Source organism: Myotis davidii, unplaced genomic scaffold (assembly GCF_000327345.1).
Source record: "Myotis davidii unplaced genomic scaffold, ASM32734v1 scaffold221, whole genome shotgun sequence".
NCBI lineage: Eukaryota > Metazoa > Chordata > Mammalia > Chiroptera > Vespertilionidae > Myotis > Myotis davidii.
Genome location: NW_006293349.1, coordinates 2,452,348 through 2,476,601, shown reverse-complemented (window position 1 = coordinate 2,476,601; position 24,254 = coordinate 2,452,348). Strand labels below are relative to the sequence as shown.

The following is a 24,254-nucleotide window of genomic DNA, read 5'->3' as shown; positions in this document are numbered from 1 at the left end:
CCCATCAGCATCTCAGAATTGCCTCCTCACCCCTCCCCCCACCATTCTCTCTCTCCACAGGAACCACTACCCCGCCTTCTAACACCAAGAATTCCATTGGCCTCTTGGAATTTGACATAAAAAGAATCACACAGTTTCATTATTTCGGTGTCAAGTCATTCACTCTGGTTTTTGATGTGAGATTCATTCCTGTTGCTTGTAGCCTGTTTGCTCGTTTTCTGTGCTAATTGTGCCCCTTGCAGCACTGTGCCACAATTTAGTTATGAATTAATTTCTACAGTGGAGGAATATTTAGCTTATGTCCTAGTTTGGCTATTATGAATAATGGTGTGAAAATTCCTATACTTAAACAATGTAGGGGCTGACTGGCTTGGCTCAGCGGTTGAGCATCGACCTAGGAACCAGGAGGTCACAGTTCAATTCCAGGTCAGGGCACATGACCGGGTTTCAGGCTGGATTCCCAGTGGGGGTGTGCAGGGGGCAGCCAATCAATGATTCTCTTTCATCATTGATGTTTCTATCTATCTCTCCCTCTTCCTTCTCTGAATTTAATAAAAATATTTTTTAAAAATATCTTTTATTAAAATAACTGGTGGGGGGAGGAAGGGGGATGCACATCACTGTTTGGTCCATTTATGGACGAGAATGTCTTCCCTAACAGCATGTGTGCATGTGCAGAGGCTGACATTGTGTTAGTTCATACTCTCATCACATGCCAGTTGACTCCTGTCGTCCTCACCCCTAAAATAATCATTTAAACATTTTTATCACTTGAATTTGCATTTCCCTGGTGACTGTGTGAAGAAATCTTTCACATACTTACCAGCTATTTGGAAATTCTTTCTTGTGTAGTGGCCTGTTTAAGGCTGTTCTCCATTTTATTAAATTCAACTTCTCTTTGCTTCCTACTTCTTTATTTTCTCTGGAGACTTCTTTGACCCATGGGTTATGTAGAAGTATGTTGTTTGATTTCTGAAAATTTAGGATGTCTAGTTTGGTAACCGGACAACCGAGCGGTCCAGGCTGCCTGTCACTACTTGAGCCACTTAAGCAGAGACGGGGTTGACTCATATGAACATTTATTCCAATCCTGCCGGCAGTGTGGGAGAGCAGCAGGTCATCCACAAACATCTGCTCTGCCCCCCACCATCAGCCAGCTGCTTATGTTGGGTAGAAGGACAAAGATTATGTGGGGAAGTGGGAATTACAGGTATGGGAAAGTGGGCAAGGTATAATGGTTACAGGTTACAAGTCATGTGGGTGGGGGGAGGGGGGTCCCAGAGGGTGAGTGCCTCTGGGCACTCCGGGACCAGATTACAGGTTATAGGGGCTGGCGGTTGTAAAGAGCAGGTGCCTCCAGACTAGATTGTTTTGACCACGAGGTTGTAAGTCTTTCCATGATGACAGGCAGTTCTCGGAAGGAGAATGGACTGCATTCTGATGTGAGCTCCCCTGTCCCAGGGTGCACAGCTCCCAGCCAGGTTCGATGTGCTTTCTCTAATCAGAACAGAGCCATCATGGTTGACAGAGCATGATTAATGTCCATTTATATAAAAGGCTAGTATGTTAAGGGTCAGCCTGGGTAATGAGGTCATGTAGCAACGCCCGGCTTCCTATCCCTGGTGACTAGCCTGCTTGCAGTTTCTTCAGCCCAGGAACATGACTTGCTTTATAGCCAGGTGGAGACATTTCACACTGTAACCAAATGTCTGTGAAGCATTTTTCCGTGCCTCATCTCATGATCGTCACAGAAGTCCTGGAGTAGGCAGGTAGGAGACTTGGTGGAATCCTATTCTCTTTTCATTAGCCGGAAAACAGAGATTTAGAAAGATTAGAAACTTGACCCGACTGAAAAGAAGTAAGAAATGGTGGACCTTGAAAATGACTTCAGGTTTTCTCACTGCACAGCATATAGTCAAACACGGCTACTGTTAAATATTTTACCCTTTGTTCTCCCTGTGCAATCTATAATAATAACCTGCTTCGTATTGATATTTAGTGCTGTGTTGCTGACAATTACGTGAAAAAGAAGTTGGGGTGCTTCACTGGGCTGGAAAAAGTTTAGCTAAATCAGAAAGCAGGTTTAATTAAGCAAGTGTATTTATGTATATAAAAGGCTAAGCTGACTCATGCATGTGTGATACATATAAAGCTCTTGCTGGTGCCAGTCACACACACCTGCTTCGTATTGATATTTAGTGCTGTGTTGCTGACAATTACGTGAAAAAGAAGTTGGGGTGCTTCACTGGGCTGGAAAAAGTTTAGCTAAATCAGAAAGCAGGTTTAATTAAGCAAGTGTATTTATGTATATAAAAGGCTAAGCTGACTCATGCATGTGTGATACATATAAAGCTCTTGCTGGTGCCAGTCACACACGTGTTTCCAACATATAAAGCTCTTGCTGGTGCCAGTCGCACACCTGTGTTTCCATTTGTCATTGTCGATCATGAATTTGGTTGACACTTCTATTATAGAGAAAGGGCAAGTAGCAATATTAAAATATTTCTTCTAATCTATTTCCTTTCAATGTGCACGAATTCGTGCACCGAGCCACTAGTTTCTTAAAATTGTAGCTGGTCCCCAATATTCTATTTTTGTCCTAATAGTTCTAGAGGTAATGGAAGGACCCTTGGAGTTTTGGAGTGAGGAAGCTAAAGGTAACTGCCTGGGGGGACAAGTGGAGGGGAGGGGAAGGCATGGGCTGCTCCCAGGAGGAAGAGCACACGGGGTCCTGTCCTCAGGGTTTAAGGGCGGAGGTGTTAGGGGAGGCTCCAGGGGAAGATCCAATACAGTGGTTCTCAACCTTGGCTGCACATTAGAATCACCTGGGAATCTTTTTAAAATCCTGATTTCTGGGCCTCCTCCTCCAGAAATTCTGTTTCTTTGTTATGGGTGGGGCCACAACAGAATTTGAATTTCCGGAGGATGAGGCCCAGAAATCAGGATTTAAAAAAGATTCCCAGGTGATTCTCATGTACAGCACAGGTTGAGAACCATTGCAATAGAACATCCAGCACTTTCCAGGTGTGTCCTCTCAGGGCTGTGGTCTCCACTGATTGGCTGGCACCAGGGTGGGGGTCATTATCCAATGCAGCTGGGCCTGGGGGCAGCCGGGCTGGTTTTGTTGTTTTTCTGGGCCTGGAGCTGACATACAACCGAGGCCTAGAGGTCATCTCCAGGGGGTCAAACCACATGATCATCCATATGCGAGGGGAGGAAAGGTCACCCTCGGGGTGAGGTACTCCCTACAATTGTCATATCTAGGCAGTGGCGGGGGGAAGGGGGGAGGGTTTCCCCCCTGGTGACCTTTGTCCCTGGCCCATGGTCATTGTTTTGCTCATGTCTGTCTAACCGCCTGCTGCACTCTCCTCTAGAAGCGGTGTCTCCTGGCCTCTCATCTCTCCGGCTACTGCCTCTGGGCATGGACAGCAGTCCAGGTAACTGGTCTTCCGTAGGGCATATACGTATTTGTATGTATAGCTGAGCTGGCACCTTCATTGAAAAAACAAGACCGTCTTGACTGCCCTGTGTGCTCTTTCCTCAGATATTAGTTGAACGTAACGGCTTGGGTAGATTTCTAGGTTCTCTGTTCTGTTCCATTGATCCACATGCCTGTTCTTGTGCCAGTACCAGGCTTTTTTCATTATGATGGCTTTGTGGTATAATTTCATATTCAGTATTATGATCCCTCCTACTTGTTCTTCTTTCTCAAGATTGCTGAGGCTATCCAGGGTCCGTTTTGGTTCCATATACATTTTTGGAGTGTTTGTTCTAGATCTGTGAAATATGTTGTTGGTATTTTAATGGGGATTGCATTGAATCTACAGATTGCTTTGGGTAGTATGGACATTTTGATTATGTTAATTCTTCCAGTCCCTAAACACGGCATATCCTTTCATTTATTGGTATCTTCCTCTATTTTTTCCCAGTGTCTTGTAGTTTTCCTAATACAGGTCTTTTACCTCCTCGGTTATGTTTATTCCAAGGTAATGTTTTGTGCTTGTTTTTGTGATGGTTGACAGGACGGTGTTTTAGTTTCTCTTTCTGAGAATTCATTATTGGTGTATACAAGTGCTGTCCCAGACCCTCATTGGTTGCTCCCAAATACGTGTTCCTTTAAAACATTCGGAGACGAAATTAAGTCACTCCGTACTTTTTCTAAATCCTATTTTTAGACTTTTGTTGAAGGGTTTGTACAGGTGGTATGTCCATCACCACCCTTTATTGATTTCCCAGAAGCCGAGGGACCGATGTCGTCTGCTACACTAGACGGCCTGAAATGGTGTCGGCTGCTATAAATGCAGCAGAAACTGATGTCAGGCCGCCGCGTTGAGGAGGAGAATGTACTTTGGCTCTCGCACGAAGCACATCGCGAAGGCAGCCAGGTTCTGCCTCGCTGCCAAGCGGATTCTCTCTGAGGTAATGACTCAGCTCAGGCAGCTGGAGGGAGAGCCGTGCTGCTGGGCACAGCAGTGTGTTGCCATTGTCTCGCTAACTAGATAGGAAATCTGTGAGCATTTATTCCAGGTTTGCTGTTATGTGCTCACTTTCTTTGTAGCTTTAACCATATAACTCGTTCTACTATATGATTCTTAGAGATCAAATAAACTGCCAATTCCAGCCAGTTTAATTCTCTCCCCCCGGTAACAATAACTGGCATGGGAATGTAGTTACTGATGCCTCCCCTGATCTAATGTCACCAATCAGATCTAAACAGTTACATCACAAAAGCCAGGGCTATATTGAGTGGACATGCATAAATAGTCTACACAACGTACCATTACAGCAGAAAGGAATTGAATACAAAATTTTCCTTGATTTTTGGTGGTTTTCAAATTCTATGGTACAGACTACAGGAAACAAAACAAAAGCAAACAAAAACCTGGAAAACAGATTTTAAGTATTTTCAATAAAATGGTGAAAATTGAATAAGCCTTTACGTTTTATGTTGGGCTGAAGACTTAAACCATGAAGTGGGCCCCAGTCTGTCCAAAATGACAGCTCAGTAGTTACAATGACTGGGCGGGTTTTCGCTACAATGGAACTGAAGGACAGGCCTGCCTGGCAGAACCTCAGTGCAAACATTGTCAGAGGGCAGTCAGGTGACCTTGGCAACACACTTGAAGTTAAGACAGGGATGAAGAATAACACACAACTCCGTCTCATTTCTGACCTGTCACCATAAAGCCTATTGGGCCCAAATGCCGCCCAGCCCTGCTCCTCCACATAAGCTGAGTGAAGGAGGGCAGAGTGAGTGGACCCTCGAGGCTGGCATTCTGCGGATTGACCTCTCACTGCGCGTCAAGGCGAGGCTCAAGCTCTGTTAACGTGCTTCTCTGGAGTGTGAGCAGCGGAGCACCAGATTTATAAACTGACACAGGGCGACCCAAGGCTCTGCACACCTTCGAACAAAAGCAGACACTCCCCTCATCGTCAGGTCTACGTGCCACGTTATTCCTAACCTACGTAGCTGCCAACATGAAAAGCATGGGGAGCTTTTGACCATATCTTGTACTTTTCACCTCGGCTAAAGTGCAAACTGTCTCCACGTCGCTGCTCTTGGGCAGGAAGACACCGGAACACACATCAAGGAAGCGAAGTGGCAGAGCTAATCCCACAGAAGGCGTCCTTAACCAGGCATGTGGGATGACCTTCTTTCTTCAGCGTCATCACTAGGTGAACCGAGTTCTCACAGAATGTGAGATTTTGTTTGATTCCCTCCCAGGATCCTCTTTGAAATCAATAAAAATATTTTTTTTTAAAAAAAGAATAAGTATTAAATTATTTTTTTTTAAAAAAAGAGTAAGTATTGTCGTAGCTGGTTTGGCTCAGTGGATAGAGCATCGGCCTCAGGACTGAAGGGTCCCAGGTTCGAATCTGGTCAAGGGCACATGCCCGGATTGTGGGCTCGATCCTCAGTAGCGGGGCGTGCAGGAGGCAGCCAATCCATGATTCTCAATCATCATTGATGTTTCTATCTCTCTCCCTATCCTTTCCTCTCTGAAATCAATAAATATATGTTAAAAAAAGAATAAGTATTACTTAAAATTAAAGCAATTACATTTCTCTAAACAATATTTATTCCTATTTTCTTCAAATATATGTACTAAATACTGAATTATTATAAAGTATCATAATAAGGCACATGTTTATGTACATAACATCATATATGTTTACATTACATGGGTGTACCTATTTTTCATGTATATGATACATATGTATATAAGTGAATTTAAAAATAGCTGTTTAAATATTTTCAAATCTTCAAGTATACTAGCTAGGACCTTTCTGGCAGCGTTCCCCCATCATTTCAGTTTTAGTGTGGTTTTTATTACAGGAAAAAACCTCTATCCCGATATTCCTCACCTCCCTATGGTGAATGGTGCTCCCTTAGTTATGATGTCACCATGGTCTCAAGTTCACAGGCATGGCCATGGTGCGTGCTTCTGCTTTTGCAATTATCTACACCGGGTAGCATTTAAACACGACGAAGGGGAGAATTCCTGTTCGGTCAGAAAACGGGAAATGGAGGCTTCATGCTGCGTTTACAGTGGAGCTATAAAACCCAAGTCCGGTTTACGATTCCTGCACGTCTAGGCCCAGCGAGGTCTGACCGCGCCGTCGAGGCACATTTCCTGCCTTAAGTCCACACAGGCCCAGCCCCACAGCGTCCTGACTGCAGACTGTAGTCACCACCAAGCCCGTCTCAGCTGGGGCGTCTGGCCTGTTCCGCCATCGAGGTTTACTGCTGAGAGTGAGAAGTTATCTGTCCCCTCGCCCTGGGTGCCAGGCCGCCCCTGTGCTCCCTCGCTCTGCAGAAACACGAGTCAAGTAGACAGTGTTTCTCTGGGAAAACAATGGTTTCAAAAGCCTCGTTATAAGAATTTGAGCCAAGTTGGAACTTAGTCATTGGGAACCAGGGAGGGCATTTCAACATTTAGGAAAATCCTCCACATAAAATTGTAGCTCCCCGCAGAGCTCTGGGAAACATGCTGGCCACTTACTTGCATGGCGAGAGGACCTGGAAAGTGAATTTAGTCTCTTTAAAGAGGCCGGCGAGAAAGCGAATAAATAAGGAGATGCTTAGTCAAGAGAACCACAGTTAGTCATCAGAATACTTTCCTGCCTGTGACAGACCCTGCGGTTTAAATGGTCTACTTCCTTATACAAGTGGTTTTCTGGGCTGTGTGTGTGTGTGTGTGTGCATGTGTGTGGCCCCGGATGAGAAGATTTCCGTAGATGACCACATTCATAGAGATATGATGGAGCATTAGGGAAAGCCAGCCAGGAACAATGCCTCCCACAGAAAAATCCACGCCCTCCCCTTCATTAAACAGCAGCTCACAGACTTACCAATAGGACGTCCTCATGCAGAGCAGAGGGTCTGATTAGGGTCCCCCTCAGCGCCCCGTGCTCCCTGCTCTCTCCCCTGCACTCAGCGAAGAGGACACACTGGACGACGGCGGCACGTTCAACTTGTATTGAGGGGCCAGAGGCCCATTTCCTCAGTCAGAGACCTTCGAGGGTCTAGCGTCTGGGCACTCGGTACCTCCGTGGGCAGGTCTCCCGCAGCTGTGGGTGGTGCCCCTGTGCTGTGGCCGCGCGGGCTCCTCCCTGTCGGAGTTCTCCGCAGCCTGGCTGTGAGGCTGCCCAGGGACTCCTCACGCGTCTGCGGGGAAGCCATGCCCATGACAGCAGGACTCCATTACTGTCCCTGTCAACAGCTGATGACTTCAGTCATTTGGAAAGCAAGGAATAAAAGCATAATATGCTAATTAGACTGGACATCCTTCCGGATGACCTTCCAAACAGAGCCAGGACTGCAGCCAGCGGAAGGAAGGCCTAATCTTGCACGAATTGCATGCATCGGGTCTCTAGTATTTAAATAAATTGGCCCAATTTCATCTATTAGACTTCTACTAATGTGCATACTAGACTTGAGGGGTAGGTGTATCAGATATCCCATACTCCATGAGCTCCGGGGCTGAGCACCTAATAGTCCCATGGCAAGGCATTCAGTCCTTTGTTTTTAATGCTTAACCATAGAATTTTCAGATCTGCACAAAAATAAGAGAATAGTATAAGAAATCCCCACATAACTTTCATACCAAGCTATTCAATAGTTATTAACATATACTAGGCATTCGTGTTAGTCTATGCCTACCACTTTCACCATGATTAGATTTTAAAAATAAATATCAGACATGTTTTCATATTAACCATAAACGATTCAACATATATCGCTAAGGTATAAGAACCATTTAAAAATAATTATACCATTATCACACCTAAAAATAAACACTAATTCCTTCTTTTCCTTCAAATTTATTTTGGTTATTCAGGGTCTCTTGGAGTTCCATATAAATCTTAGGATGAGTTTTTCAATTTCTGAAAAATCATTTTTTTTTTGCATTTTGATAGGGATTGCTCTGAATCTTTACATTGCTCTGAGGAGTATTGTTATCTTGACAATATTAATCCTTCAAATCCATTAACATGGGATGTCTGTCCATTTATTTGTCTTCTTTAATTTCTTGCAGCAATGTTTTTTGTAGTTTTCAGTGTACAAACCTTTTACTTCCTTGGCTAAGTTTACTTATAAGTCTTTCACTCTTTTGGATACTAATGTAAATAGAATTATTTTCTGTGTTTTAATTTCATTTCCCTATGGTAACCATCAGCTTATTCTCTATGTCTATGTATTTGTTTCTATTTTGTTTTGTTATTCATTTGTTTTGTTTTTATTAGATTCTACATAAAAGTAAAATCAACACTAATTCATTATTCAGCTAATATTCAGTTTCAAGTTTCACCTACTGCTACACATCTGTATTTTTAAAAATATATATTTTATTAATTTTTTTAGAGAGAGGAAGGGCAAGGGAGTGTTAGAAACATCGATGAGAGAGAAACATCGATCAGCTGCCTCCTGCACATCTACTGGGGATGTGCTCTCAACCAAGGTACATGCCCCTGACTGGAATAGAACCTGGGACCCTTCAGTCTGCAGGCTGATGCTCTATCCACTGAGTCAAACCGGTTAGGGCCACATCTGTATTTTTAAGTTGATTTATTTATTGAAGAAACCAGGTCTTGTGCTTGCGGAATTACTCAATGTGTCTCTCTCTCAAATTGGTGTTTCTCTCTCTGTGTCTCCCCCTCTCTTCCACTCTCTCTAAAAAATCAATGGAAAAATGCCCTCAGGCGAGGATTAACAACAAAAACAGCTTTCCCCGTAACTATTTGGTTAGCCTACACCTGTGGTCGGCAAACCGCGGCTCGCGAGCCACATGTGGCTCTTTGGCCCCTTGAGTGTGGCTCTTCCACAAAATACCACGTGCGGGCACGCGTACAGTGCGATCGAAACTTTGTGGCCCATGCGCAGAAGTTGGTTTTTGGCCTGGGCGAGTCTATTTTGAAGAAGTACTGGCTGACTGAGGGATGCCCCCCCCCCCCAGTGCACAAATTTTTGTGCACCAGGCCTCTAGTTAAGTTAATAACAATGTACTTACCTATATAGTTAAAGTTTAAAAAATTTGGCACTCAAAAGAAATTTCAATCATTGTACTGTTGATATTTGGCTCGCTTGACTAATGAGTTTGCCGACCCCTGACCTAAACTATAGTCCACAAAATAAAGAATGGAACCCTAACTAGTTTGGCTCAGTGGATAGAGCGTCAGCCTGCAGACTGAAAGGTCCCAGGTTCGATTCCGGGCAGGGGCATGTACCTTGGTTGCGGGCACATCCCCAGTAGGGGGTGTGCAGGAGGCAGCTGATCGATGCTTCTCTCTCATCAATGTTTCTAACTCTCTATCCCTCTCCCTTCCTCTCTGTAAAAAAATCAATAAAATATATTTTTTTAAAAAGAATGGATAATTCTTTACTTATTAATATTTGAAACAATGAGTTCAATGAGGCCATAGAAAGCTCTAGAAATGGTCAAGTTTTTAAAGAGCAATGTTCACTTACAGTTTTTGTGTATCTGATATGCTTCAATTAATTCAATTGCTGTTCTTTCTTATGTTCAATTGTCCCACACGTGGACAGTCAGAGTTCCTTCAAGTTGGCACCTATTTCATTCTGATACGACCCCACTAATATTTGATAGTTTTCTTATATCAAAGAGATCTCAGGCTCAGGTTGCCCTGAAACATTATTCAGTGTTTCCTGTCCCAGATTTGTAATTAACCTTTTCCAAAAGAACCCTGATTTGTTTTAGCAGAAAATATTACTTAGAAAGCACAATCTGAAAGTTAATGTCCCTTTGCCTTTTTAAAATATTAGCCTTTAGTTTATATTCCGGCAATAAATAGGGTGGGCGTGCAAAAAATAATGAAATAAGTAGAAATATATTGTGTATGTATCAACTGTACTGTGAAACTTACTCTACGTCTAGTGAAAATAAACGTTAAATACTCGACTTGGGACGGAGCACGTATTTATTTTAGCTGGCTGATAATACAGATGCCCAAGGCTCTCACGTTTCCTATGACATAGCTGCTCCAGCTGTTGCTTATATTACACAGCTGTGCTCAGAATTTTCCATTTTCTATAGCACAACATGGAGCCACGGATTTCCAACAGTTGCATTGTTCATGGCTCCCCAGTGACTAGACGAACATCCTGCAAGTGGCGTGACCCAGCACATTGCAAACACATGGGCGGACAGCGCACCGCGGAGCGGCTAGCTTGGCTCACTGTTGATTAATAATTTATTGTCAGTGACCAGTGTGAATCAGCACATGCGTGAAAATAATTAAAACGAAAGGGAGATGCTTTATTTAAATATAATGTGTGGGAAAAGAGTGAATATTTCTGAAAATCATAAAGAATGGTATGTGTTCTAGATTGAAATCGTGGAGGTGCTTCTTAGACGTACACGGACACGACTGTTTCATTAGAGTTCGTCGGATAAACTTGTTGTAAAGAACAACAAGGCCAGCCAGCGTGGTTGAGCATCGACCCAGGAACCAGGAGGCCACCGTTCGATTCCCGGTCAGGCCACAGCCCGGGTTGCAGGCTCCATCCCCCGTTGTGGCTGTGCAGGAGGCAGCTGATCAGTGATTCTCCCTCATTGATGATTCTATCTCTCTCCCTCTCCTGTCCTCTCTCTGAAATCAATAAAAAAATACATATTTTTAAAAATGAAAAAGAAGAACCAGGATATAGCCGAAGAGGCGCACGTCTTATTACTCTGTGAGCTAGGCGATGTCTAGGAATCGTATGGGGAAGTACACGAGCTAACTGAGAGTTAAAACACCTTTCTCAGGACCGATGTAGTAGGGAATGTCTTAGTTCATTTATTCAACATGTATTTACCAAGTATCTCAGGAGGAGAATAGGCAGATGTTGGCCTTGCCCTCACGGACTTTACAGTCTGCAGAAACAGATACTGGTCTTTTTATTTACTCAGCAAATACTTATTGAGCAGTTACTATATAGCTGGAATTCTTATAATTTTGCACATGTCATATTTGGGATCATTCTAAATTCTGAATATATACTTAGGTCTAGCTTTCCTGACGGTAGTATTTTATTATTTTTTATTTTTTAACACCTTGCTATTTTATGTTCCCAATTGTGTGATGTTAGCAGTGATTGTTCACTTATCCAGCAGCATATCTATCATATTAAGTTTCCTCTTATCTTTCCCTCATTTTGGCATAAATCAATTTTCAAATACCTCTGCTTTTTTATTTTCTTTCATTGAAACGGTGTTTTATCTAAGAGTTGGTTTAGCATCTAAGTTGACATTCTTGACTAATGTTTCTGTCTAAAATGTTTACATGCTGTTAACCTGATGTCAGTCTCCACAGTACCTGTAGCAGGGATGCTGCAGATCTCACGCAGCACATGCCATTTTGAAAAAAACATTCACTGCGCAACGTTGCCTCCTGCAGAGTGGGCCCTGAGAAAACGGAGTTGTGCAGAGCTCACACCCTGTTGAAATCGTATCTGTGGTGCTAGCAACAGTGAGCTTTCCTATTTAACAGACTAGCACAGTTCTAAAGGTTTTTAAATTACGAATTGTAAATATAAAGCTTCGCTTTTTAAAAAGGGCAATGGTGGATGGATGGAAGGCGCTGCCAGAAAGGCTTATGCCTGCTGAGCGTGACGTGATGTTCAGGGTAAAAGTGCAGGTGACCCGAGGGGCCTGCATGGTGAGCTCTTCAGACCTGAGCACGGGGCCCAGCTGAGCGGAGAGGGACACGGAGGGTGGGCCTCCGGGGCCGCATGCGCCTCTGTGGCCTGGGCATGGGCCTCGCATCAGCTGTGACTCCGTGACGCCAGACGGTTAATGTGCCAGAGAGAACTTCTCAGGGACCTGCATGGACTTGTGTTACACTGACCTCTCCCTCCCTGTACCAGTCACCATGTGCTCACTCATCTTACACAGCAGGTGTCGTGAGAGAACACATGGGTTTACTTGTCCATGTGTGACTGCCTGAGCTCACCTTGTCCTGTAGCAGATTTTATACTCACACGAGGATATGAATACATATGCACACAATGTTTCACCTCCGAGGAAATAACTTCCAAGCGAATATGTTCTTATAACGAGGTGCGGGGGTGATGTTCTCCTTTGGGTAGTAATTGTAGGACAATATTTCATTTGAAAGATGGTTAGGATGTCTCTCTAGTGGCCTAGGAATGGAAATCCTCCAGCAGTCCCCTGCCATGTCATGACTTGCCTACTTTATAGTAAATAAAATTTTGTTAAATGGATGAATTAAAGAATAAAACTCATTAGTTAAAAACTCTATTATGAGCCCCCAGTGTATTACTCTAGATCAGTGGTTCTCAAACTTCTGGCCCTTTAAATACAGTTCCTCATGTTGTGACCCAACCATAAAATTATTTTCGTTGCTACTTCATTACTGTAATGTTGCTACTGTGATGAATCATCATGTAAATATCTGATATGCAGGATGGTCTTAGGTGACCCCTGTGAAAGGTTCGTTCAACTACCAAAGGGGTCGTGACCCACAGGTTGAGAACCGCTGGTCTAGTTAATTTCTTTTTAAATTGTCATGTTCAGTGTGACATTTTGGTTCCTATAAAATACAGAGATTGAACCCTGGCAGGTGTGGCTCAGTTGGTTGGAGTGATGTTTCTCACGTCGATGTTCTCTCTCTCTCTCTCTCTCTCTCTCTCTCTCTCTCTCCTTTCCTCTCTATGAAAATAACAACAAAAAACCTTAAAAAAACATAGAGATTGTGGTTCATAGTCATTTTTAATCAAATAAAAGTCTTATTGGAAACTTTTATTAAAGCAATTTAATTTTGGTAATTTTTATGGTGTTGAGGTGCTAATTGCTATTATAATTTGGTGGCTCTGAGACCACAATAACTATCTGGTGAAAGACATTTCTTCAGAATCTTCAAGAGCACTCTACATCAGTAAACACTGTGGATGGGCCAGACCAGAACTACACAGAAGACAGAGACTAGAAAGCCAAGATGAAGTCATTCCTAGTTCCCTACTGAGTTGTTAATGATGATGTAGAGGAAATTGGACGGAAAATGATGTTGAGACTAGTGCATACATGACTTTCAAGATGGTGCTGACACTAAGTTTCTGCCTATCTTTTGAAAGCAATTAATTGCAAATAATTAAGTTCTTAAATAAGAACTCTCATTCAGCACCAATGGACAGAGTGTTAAAGCTAAAGGGAACATGGTGAGAAAGTGGGATGTTTTTGTCTTAAAATGTGGCGGGTAGATTAAAATGATGTGCTTTTTTTTGTTATTTTACACAGTTAAAACTTATGTATTACCAATACCATAAAATCAAAGACATGTGTCCATTGCAGAGAATTCTGGGAAGGATAAAGCATGTGAATATCCCCTTCTCCATTTTGATATATTCCCCCTCTCAGTTATGAGTTTCCCCTCTCTTCCTCCTTAACATTAGCATCAAGGGAAAATTATGCAAATACATAATATCATTAAATTATGTTAAATAGATAATATTTAAAAGAAAATGGAAAACACTACATTTGCTTTCAGTCTTTTTATAAAACCAAGATAATCCCTGTGGTTCTAAACTAGCCTCATTTCTAATCTAATCAAATCTATTTATCATCTATTTATCTGTTGATCATTGTGCTCCAATAATTGTATAAGAGCTTTTAAAAACAGAAAAATATAACATGTCTAAAATAAATATGTACATAAAGTTATACACGTATTTCCATAATTACTCTAAAAAGTCCAATTTAACTATTCCTAAAAATAAGAATAAGTTTCAGGAAAATTAAGTTGTGCCAACCTCTGGGTAAATATGGGGTACGTGTCCATGGTGGTCTACACTCTTTTGCTGGATGCAGAAAGAACATCAGTGTTGAGGTCACCCAATTGCCAGGAGACAGGGATAGAAGTTACGTCTCTAAAAACAGTCTAATAATCTGTGAACAACGAAAACAACTTTACCTTTAGACAAAATTATATTAGTACTAGTGCCGGTGCATGGATTCATGCACACTGAAAGGAAATTAATTAGAAGAAATATTTTAGTATCATTATTTGCTTCTTGCTAATGGGAAAAAAAAAAGGATTCTACTGAGTCTCCTATCTACCTACTCCAGGACTTCTGTGAGGATCAAATGAGATGAGGCACGGAAAACACTTCACAGACCTTTGGTTAAACTGTAAGATGTCTGCACCTGGCTATAAAGCAAGTCAGGTTCCTGGGCTGAAGCCACTCCAAGGAGGCTAGTCACCAGGGAGAGGAAGCCGAGTATTGCTACATGATGTCATTACCCGGTGCCCACACAACCGTTTTGGGCTGGCTGGGCTGGGGGCCGCATTTTGCGCCATGGGGTCTTGGTAGCGTTGGCTGCGATTTGGTGGGATGTCGCTCCCTGGTGGTGGCGGGGCCTGTGTCCCATTTGGGGGAAGCCGAGTATTGGTTGTGGGCGCCAGATCCGGGGTGCTGTTTATTTTGAAATGGCCAGTGCACGCCATGGTAGCTCCTGCGTTGAGCGCCTGCCCCCTGGTGGTCAGTGAGCATCATAGCTGTCAGTCAGACGGGCAGACACTTGGCCTGTTATATATAGAGATAAGAAGTGGAAAAATAGAAAAATAGGATGTCTAAAATAAATATGTACATAAAGTTATACACGTATTTCCATAATTACTCTAAAAAGTCCAATCTAACTATTCCTAAAAATAAGAATAAGTTTCAGGAAAATTAAGTTGTGCCAACCTCTGGGTAAATATGGTGTACATGTCCACAGTGGTCTACACTCTTCTGCTGGGATGCATACCATCACTGTGCTTTAATTATGTTCAATGTGTAACAATGAAATTGGGGGTCACCACACCATGAGGAACTGTATGAAAGGGTCGCGGCATTAGGAAGGTTGAGAACCACTGCTCTAGCATTTAAGTAATTTATAACTGATCAAATATAGGAACCGATTGTCAAGTCAGACATGCATGAAAGAGAAATCGGACAAATGATTTCAGAGCTGTAGGCTGTGAAACAACAAGAAAAGCTCGCAAGTGGGGGGGTGGAGGGTGCCTCAGGAGCGCCATGTGCTTCCCGTGTTCTCCTCTCTGCACTGAACGTGGGCTCTCCGGTCCACGGTGACGCTCCACGGAGCGTGGTAGGCCACTCATCTGGTGAGGAGCATTTGCGTTAGGAAACATCTCTCTTCTTTAAAAATATCCCCAGCGCTGCACAGCTTGGGTGACGTCCTTTAGGCCCTGCCTCGCAGAGCCTAAACTTCTTTCCTCTCAACAACCCGTTCGACAGGGGCCTCTGGACAAGGGTATTCGCGGGGGAGGTTCCCACAGTCAGATCTAGGTCTGGCAGAATGAACTCCCAGGATGGCAAGTTATACTGGAGCCCAAAACCAGAAAAACAAGTTCCAACAGACAGGACCTTCTGTCAGGTATTTCAGACAGGTCAAGGAATATGCGATTTGAAATGTCACGACGGGAGTTGGCACAATCAGGATCCATTAGACTTTCTGACCCCCAGTAGATGCGTTGTGCAAGTCTAAGCAGCGAGCCCAAGGGTGCACAGCCAGTAAATGAGGGAATGTAACGTTGGCCAAGTTACGTAACCCTCAATGTTAAACATCATAACAGGCCAACAAACAGCAAGGCGTCAGAGGAAAACTAAATTAGAGGTTAAAAAGGTATTTCTTTTTACAAATTGATAATGTTCCCATGTAAAACAATAAAAGCAACCTAAGAGGCAGCATTTTTTTTTTTTTACAAAGATGAGGTTTTCAGTATTATTAGTCTATTTACCCAGAGTTCAGTGCATGAGGCAGTAGGCCTGGGGAACGTGTCTTATTTTCACCCACAAACCATCCCCCACTTCCTGCAAAGGGAGACAGCGGATTGCCGGTCAGTTATTTGAGCTCCTTAGGCCCCATTGTGGGTCAGGGAGACCCACGAGGCCAATCAGTGCAGTCACACTGTGCGCTGACCCTGGGGCCCTGGTCCCCGGAGCCAGTGTTTACTGTGTGGTCCCTGTGGGAAAGGCCTGAATCCTTAGTTTATTCAGTCTTCACTGCAGCCCCAGGTGGTAGGTGTGGATAAATCCAAGGAACAAACTGGGAAACTTGTCAGAAGTACACAGCACGTAAGGGGTAGAGCTTGGAATTAAAGTTTGGCCACATATCTCCAGAACCCACGCGTTTAAGGAACTGCTCTCCTCAGCGTTCCACAGACATCCGCAGGAGTGCTCCTGACTCATGCTGGCCTACGGGGCCGGGGCGGGGGTGTTGGGACAGGCGTCCTTCGCAGATGCCGGGGCCAGGGTTGAACTGAAGGTTTTAGTGAAGTTCTATTCACTTTGCACGATGGCTCCTAACCTTAGGCCTATTTCCAAAGGCAGTGATTTTATGTTTTCCTGGGAATTCTTAAAAACCTCCCACACCCAAGACAATGCCGTTTTGTACTTGTGATCGCAGGCATGTTGTCATCTATCCCAGATCCTAATCACTTTCCATTTTGTTTACTATCCAGCCAACAACCAGACTCAGCTTCTGTAGCACAGAGAGGGCACCAGGACACACTCATTACACTCATGCTGGGGGTGTTCTGCACGAACGAGCTGACATGGCCCGCACCAGCTGCTCACCCTTTCCGAGCCAGAGTACAGGTATTTCTGAGTGCATTTACCAGATCGATGAAGAGCTGAGAATATATATATGGCTTACATCTACTGCTATTCTTGCTTTTCTTTCCAAGTTGTGGAGTATTTTTCCTTTGTTGCTTACCTGTCCGCATTGCCCCTGGAATTCCGCGCTAGGAATGCTCCTACTGCGGCTGCTCTTTGGCGGGAGAGAGGTTCTGAGAGCACAGCTACTCGTGCCTCGAAGGAGCACAGGGCACAGCAGCGAGCACTTAACTACCTTTTCTCTCGCCTCGGACTGTTTGCCTTTCCTTTGAGCTGTTTCTTAGCAAAGTTTGCATCCTGCTTTTGTATCTGTTAAATAAACAGGCTTCCTCCCCATCTTTCATTCTTAGGCCCTGTCGTTGCGAGACGCCTTCTGTGCCGCCCCAGCTGTGCTGGCCAAGGGTCACGCTCGATGTGCTCTCCACACGAACAGGAACTGCACACACACACACACACACACACACACCACAAACACACACACACACAAAAACACAAACACACAAGCATGCACACAAACACACACACACTCTAACACACACTAACACACACTAACACACACACACAACACAAACACACAACACAAACACACACACATACACACAAACACACACACAAACATACACACACATAGACACACACACAAACGCACAACACACACAACACAAACACACACAAACACGCACACAAACACACAAACACACATACACACATACACACACATAGACACAAACACACACACAACACAAACACACACAAACATGCACACAAACACACACAAACACACATACACACATACACACACATAGACACAAACACACAAACATGCACACAAACACACACAAACACACATACACACAAACACACATACACACACATAGACACACAAACACACACACAACACACACAACACAAACACACACAACCAAAGACACTGCTCCTCCGTTCTCCTTGCCGTCACACACTAGGGAGGGGAGGCGATTGTGTGGTTCCCACTGAGGGGTGACTGACTGCGTTCTCCCCGCTGCCGATGGCGTTGATCTGCTCAGTTACTGATAGAGGTCCGGGAGGGGAACTGGGACAAGCAGGGGCACGTGCTTCAGAGATGCCCCAGATTATATTTTGGCTCAGAAATCCCTTGACAGTGTTAACAAATATTTTTACTAAAATGTCTTGAAGCAAAACATCACTGATACAGTGCTAACTAAACATGGGTTCCTATGTCCACAATCCTCAGTAAGCAGGGCCTGGGTAGCCCAGGGCACGTCCCTCTCTGTCCCTCTCTGTGTTGATCAGGATGAGAGCATCTGAGACGCGGAGAGAACCTGATAAATGATGTCCTGAAATAGTTGAGACATACCACTCCTGATTTTTACTAATAAGAAAGTCGAGACTCAGCGTTCTTAGGGCTGTTCTCAGCCCCATGCAGATAAGCTATGTCAGGAACAGGCCAGCCTTCAGCCTCATGACCGCGCTACTGTGATGCCCAGTCCTCCCTGCATTCCTCCTCGCCTCCCCCGGTCTCCCCATAAAATGAGTCTGTGAGTCACGGGTGGCTGGTGTGTTGTGAGCCCGACATTGTGTGATAATTAAAGAAAATGGTCAGCGATCCAGTCGCCAACTTTCACCGGGCGGGAGCGGGTTAAGACCCGGTGACACAGCGGCCGGACCCAGACCCCAGACGGTTCTCATTAAAGAGCAATTGGGCCTCCTTGCCAATCAGGGGAGAAGCAGATCCACAAACACGCTCATGCCTGGGGGATGAGAGCCCGGGCGGGGCCAGCTGGCTGGAGCTCGCTCGCTCTCGCTCTTCTCGCCTGCTGTCCCAGAGGAGCGGGGTGAGGAGGAGTCCAAGGGCAAGAGTGGATCTGAGGATGCCTTGCCACGTAGCTCCTCGGGAAAGAGGACTGCAGGCCACGTCTTCGAAAAGCAGGGAGGACCAAGCCCCACATTCTCAACGCCCCAGCACACGCCTGTCTCCCAAACCAGGTCACCTCCACCCTCAGTCCTGGTATCACTTTGTCCATTCTTCCTTTTTATAAATGGCTGTGCTTCTGCCTTTTATAATGCGGACAACGTTACAGGCAAAGTCACCCCAAACAAATGACGGGGACCGGGTTCACCAGGAGGACGGATGGAATGAAATACCTGACATCTGCTTCATGCGCCCATACGTTTAATTCAGTGCTTGGTTCTGGGAGAACTTTGATGTTCCTGCGAGTAGCACGGACCAAAGCCTGCTTCCAGCCCAGTTTTCCCGACTGCGTTGTGAGCAGTGAGAGGGCCGCATCTTGTGGACGCTGACCGTGAAGTCTTGTGTCAGTGCTGTCGACCGAGGGACTCTGGCTCTTTTTGTCTCTGGCTCTTTTTAGGGCCCAAAAGCGGATTCCATTGCCTGGAGCCACCTGGTTCCAGGTTCTGGAAAGTTTCAAGAGCAGACAGGACGGGGAAGAGCCGCCTTGAGAAGGCCACTTCACAGTGTTGTCCCGAAAATAGCACCCCTGCTGGAGCCGGAACAAAGTTATGAAGTTTGGTAAAAATTTCCATCTTAGGAGAGGAAGGGACAAGGGAGGCATCGCAAGGTTCCCTCTTGTTTTCTTCCGCCCATCTGCCTCCTTTCCCCTGAGAGCAGGCATTAAGGAAACAAAAGAGATGGGACAGCTTTAATGGGAGAAAGGGGAAGAGGCAAGAGGGAAAGATAGAAGGTGTGGAGCCTAGCTGGTTTAGCTCATTGGTTAGAGCGTCGGCCCATGGACTGAAGGGGTCCCTGGTTTGATTCCAGTCAAAGGCACATACCCTTGGTCAGGACACGTGCAGGAGGTAATCAATCGATGTGTGTGTCTCTCTCCTACTCCCTTCCACTCTCTCTTAAAAAAAATGGAAAAAGTATTTTCAGGTAAGGATTAACAAAAAAGAAAGGAGGAGGAGCAGGAGGACAAGGAGGAGGAGGAGAAGAGGAGGAAGAGGAGGAGGAAGAGGAGGAAGAAGAAGGGTGTGGAGAATGGGTAGCTGGGAGGAGAGAGGATTCTGGAGCCTAGGGTGGATTTTAGATTTGCAGCGTTGACCGGGGGAGGAGGCACCGCCTTTGACCTGGAGATGACTTTGGGTTGGAAATGTTAGAAGGTGAGGGGGCACACAGAGATCAAAGCAGATCATTGGCATGGACTTTTTTCAATCTTTGATTCAAAGGAAAAATTAATGGCCCCGCAGGCATTCATGCATTTGTTAGCTCGGTAAGAAAAATGCAAGTGCGCAAAGCTCCGAGTCCAACGTGAAGTTCAAGCTCCCCTGTGTCATGTGATTTGTACCTTCTCCCAGCCAGGCTGCTCTGCCTCTTCCAAATGACTCAAATTTATTCTTTCATTTTTTATTTTATTTCATTTTTTTTTTTATTTTAAGGAGGAAGGGAGAGGGAGAGAGAGAGAGAGAGAGAGATCTATGATGAAGAGAGAGTCATCGACCAGCTGCCTCCCGCACGCCCCACGTTGGGGATCAAGCCTGCAGCCCGGGCATGTGCCCTGACCGGCCTTTGAACTGTGACCTCCTGGGTCAGAAGTTGATGCTCAACCCTTGAGCCATGCCGGCCGGGCCCAAATGACTCCATTTTATTCCGGGGGTTTGCATGCTACCCTCCTTCCCCGGAGAGCAGGGGCTCATTTTAGAAACACGTTTGGGGGGTATATTTCTCCTGGCTAGAAAGTGAGACATGCAGTGCCGAGTGATAAGAGGAGGGACACATGTCAGTGAACATGGTGCAGAGCGTTGTCCGTGTGATCCCCTGGGCCTCACGGAGTGACACACTCACTTCTGGGGACACGGCCCTCTCGGGGCAAAGTCACTCGTGGGAAGGAGGCGCTTCTCCAGCACAGGGCGTGCGGCACCGAGGGGGAGAGTGAGGAATTCACCGACCTCCTGGGCCATGAAGCAGAGGACGTGGCCCTCGGAGAAGACACGGTTCCTCAGGCCGCGGGTTGTCATCTGGGGTGTATTCTGCGAGTCGTGGCCACGGCGGGGAGGAGACGCCGAGCGGTGAGCATCCTCGGGGGTTGGGAGCTCCGGCGGCGTAGGTGGACACGCTTGAGCCCGGGAAAGCACCAGATACGTGGACCTTTGCGCTTTAAGGAAGCTCAGCAGTTAGCCAGCAGACGGGATGAAGCTTTACCTGTTGTGAACACGAACAAGTCAGTTACTGTATCACCTCCCTAGACCTCGTCTCACCGGGCAGTGCTCTTATCCCCACTTCACTTTGCGGGTGCTCCTAGGCCCCCACCTGGGGGCGCTACACGTACTCCCTGGCGCCTTGGGTGCCTGGCGTGTAATGGGCACTGGAATACGTTTATTAAGTGAAATAATTCAAGAGAAACATTAATATTTGAATTACTCAGAATCTTTAAAATATTACATAAAACTCAGAAAAATATCTTTGGGTTACTATAATTTGGTCAATTAATGCAGATAAGTTCTTAGGCATGTGTTTACATTTTATATGTGGAATAATCATTTTTCATTGTGACACAGATGAAATATAGAATCCGGGTGTTCCCAATACATGCAGTTTTAGGAGCTGCCTTTGAAGGCTAGAACACAGATTTTCACTCCTTTTATTCTGCACTGAAGCCGCCATGTTGAAACGTTCCAGGTTCTTTGTGGGACAGAGTTATGGGACCTCTGAGGCACATACAGCTACAACCTCGCTGTCTGAGTCCCCTCCCCCCTCGCCCCCCGGGCTTCCTCTACGGTGTCAAAGAAAACTTCTACATGTGACTCTATTTCCCTGATGACTTCATCCGGACTACACTGACACTCTCCGGGTCCGAGCCTGAGCTTAAGGGGCCCTGTGTTCATGTGGGCTTTTTTGTCAGAACCTGAAGGGGAGCATGAACCTGAAATATGTGTTTCATTGCCCATACAGTGTGCTGTTCGCACACCAGGAAGCCTCCTGGGTAACCTGATGGAGAAGAAGTACATCACGGGCTCCCCTCCTCTTCCATTGTAGCACCTGGTCGGGTTGCAGGTTTGACTTAGTAGAAAAAGCGTATCTTTTGCTTTCAGTTAGCAATTCCCTTCAAAAAACAGTCTCAGTGTTTAGATATATTTGCATCCAGAGATGATCCTTTTGATGGTCTTAGCTAGAATGTTGGGTCATGAAAACTAGAATAAGCATGAGAGATGTTGACTTTTGGACTCATAGTTCAGACATTATGACACAAACATCATTGTATTAATAAGACCAGACTGAATTCTTTCATAGCAGGAGAGATAAGAATAGCAAAGAGCATCATGATGGGAAAGGGAAAGTAGAATCCGGGAGCAGGGTTGTGTAATCAGATCTATGACTAAGTCTTGCTGAATTTCATGGCCTCTTTCTGCAGTCCCCTAGGGAGATACATCTATTCCTTGCCTTTATTGGTGTGGCAATAATGACATCTGGAAGCTTCCTTTTCATTATGACTAATGGTGAATAAAGATTTTTTTAAAAAATTAAATTTATGGTGGTGACATTGGTTAATAAAATTATATACAATTTTAAGGTACAATTCTATAATGCATTATTTGCACGTTGTATTGTGTGCTCAGTGATTTTTTAAAATGTATTTTATTGATTTCAGAGAGGAAGGAAGAAGGAGAGAGAGCGGGAGAGAGAGATGGAAACATCAATGATGAGAGAGAATCATGGATTGGCTGCCTCCTGGCATGCCCACATTGGGGACTGAGCCCGCAACCTGGGCATGTACCCTGAGCAGGAATTAAACTGTGACCTCATGGTTCATAGGTTGATGCTCAGTCACTGAGCCAGGCAGCATAATGCCAATTTTTAAAAGCTAGTTACAAAGGACCACACACATGTTGTATGTTTCCATTTATATGAAATATCCAGAATAGGCAATTCTGTAGAAACAGGAAGTACATGAGCAGATTCCTCGGCTTGCGTGGGGGTGGGGTGGGGCCCAGGGTGCTGCGGAGTGACTGCTAATGAGCAGGGAGGTTCTTTGTGGAACGCCGAGCTTACTCTAACGTTGATCGTGGAGATGAGGACACAACTCTGTGAATACACTAAAAACTCTGGACTGTACATTTTAAATGGATGAGTTTTTATTATGTATGTTAATCACCATTATAATTATATAGCAATGAAGTCTATAATAAAAATATATGTGTATAAAATATATACACACACTTTATATTCCGTGGTTTCAAAAGAAATGGTGAGCCAGTAGAGTTCCGGAGCCAGTTGCTAGCAACCCATAAGAAGATAGAGAGTCTCCATTAGGGTACAGTAACTGGTGACTATGTGCTTGTGTTTAAAAATAGACTTCTTCTACTGAGATCATTTTAGATTTATATGCAGTAATGGAAAATAATACAGAGTGACTCCGTGCACACATTTGCCTCAGTAGGAACATAAGGCAAAACCGCGGACAAGCCATGACCTTGATATTGACGTTGCCACAGCCACGGTTTATTCCTAGTATCCTTTGTTATCTTAGTGATGTTTACGGGGCCTGCGTCAGAGTCCCTGCTTTATTCCGAACGTGATAATTTGGTCTTTTCTGCTTATTTCTTGCCGGTCTTCATTGGTGCAGGGGTCGGGGTGGAGAATGCCCATTTTATTAGCATTTTTGAAGAATAGTTTTTTTTCTTTTTCTTTTGTTTTCTTTTTCATTGCATTGCTGTCCACTTTTATCTTTCTTTCTTCCTTTCTTCTTTTTTTTTTTTTTTTTGTCCTCACCAGAGGATATTTTTTTCATTGATTTTTAGCAAGTGGAAGGGAGGGGGAGAGACAGAGAGAAATATCGATGAAAGAGACACAATGATTGATTGCCTCCTGCACATGCCCTCCCTGGGGCTGGGATACATGCCCTTGACCAGAATGGAACCTGGGATCCTTTAGTCCAAGGCCGATGCTCTAACCACTGAGCTCCCACAAGGGCTTATTTTATTTCTTTCTACTTGCTCTTCCTTTTTTAGATTAGATGATTGATTTGTGACTAACTTTTTTTCTATTATATTTTTAGTGTTATAAACTTTCCTCTCAGAGCTGCTGTGTCCAAATACTCAATTTGTATTTGTTGTATTTTCATTTGCGTTCAGTTTGGTGAATTTCTTGATTTCCCTT

At 44.6% G+C, this 24,254-nt stretch overlaps 1 long non-coding RNA gene across 1 annotated transcript; it reads left to right on the top strand.

The window, feature by feature from the left end:
- The first annotated feature begins 1,345 nt into the window (after positions 1-1,345).
- LOC107183654 lies at positions 1,346-14,610 on the top strand. Its single transcript, XR_001514443.1, has 3 exons — positions 1,346-1,561; positions 13,658-13,660; positions 14,601-14,610. It is a non-coding gene; the product is annotated as an uncharacterized LOC107183654 (long non-coding RNA).
- The last annotated feature ends 9,644 nt before the right edge of the window (positions 14,611-24,254 follow it).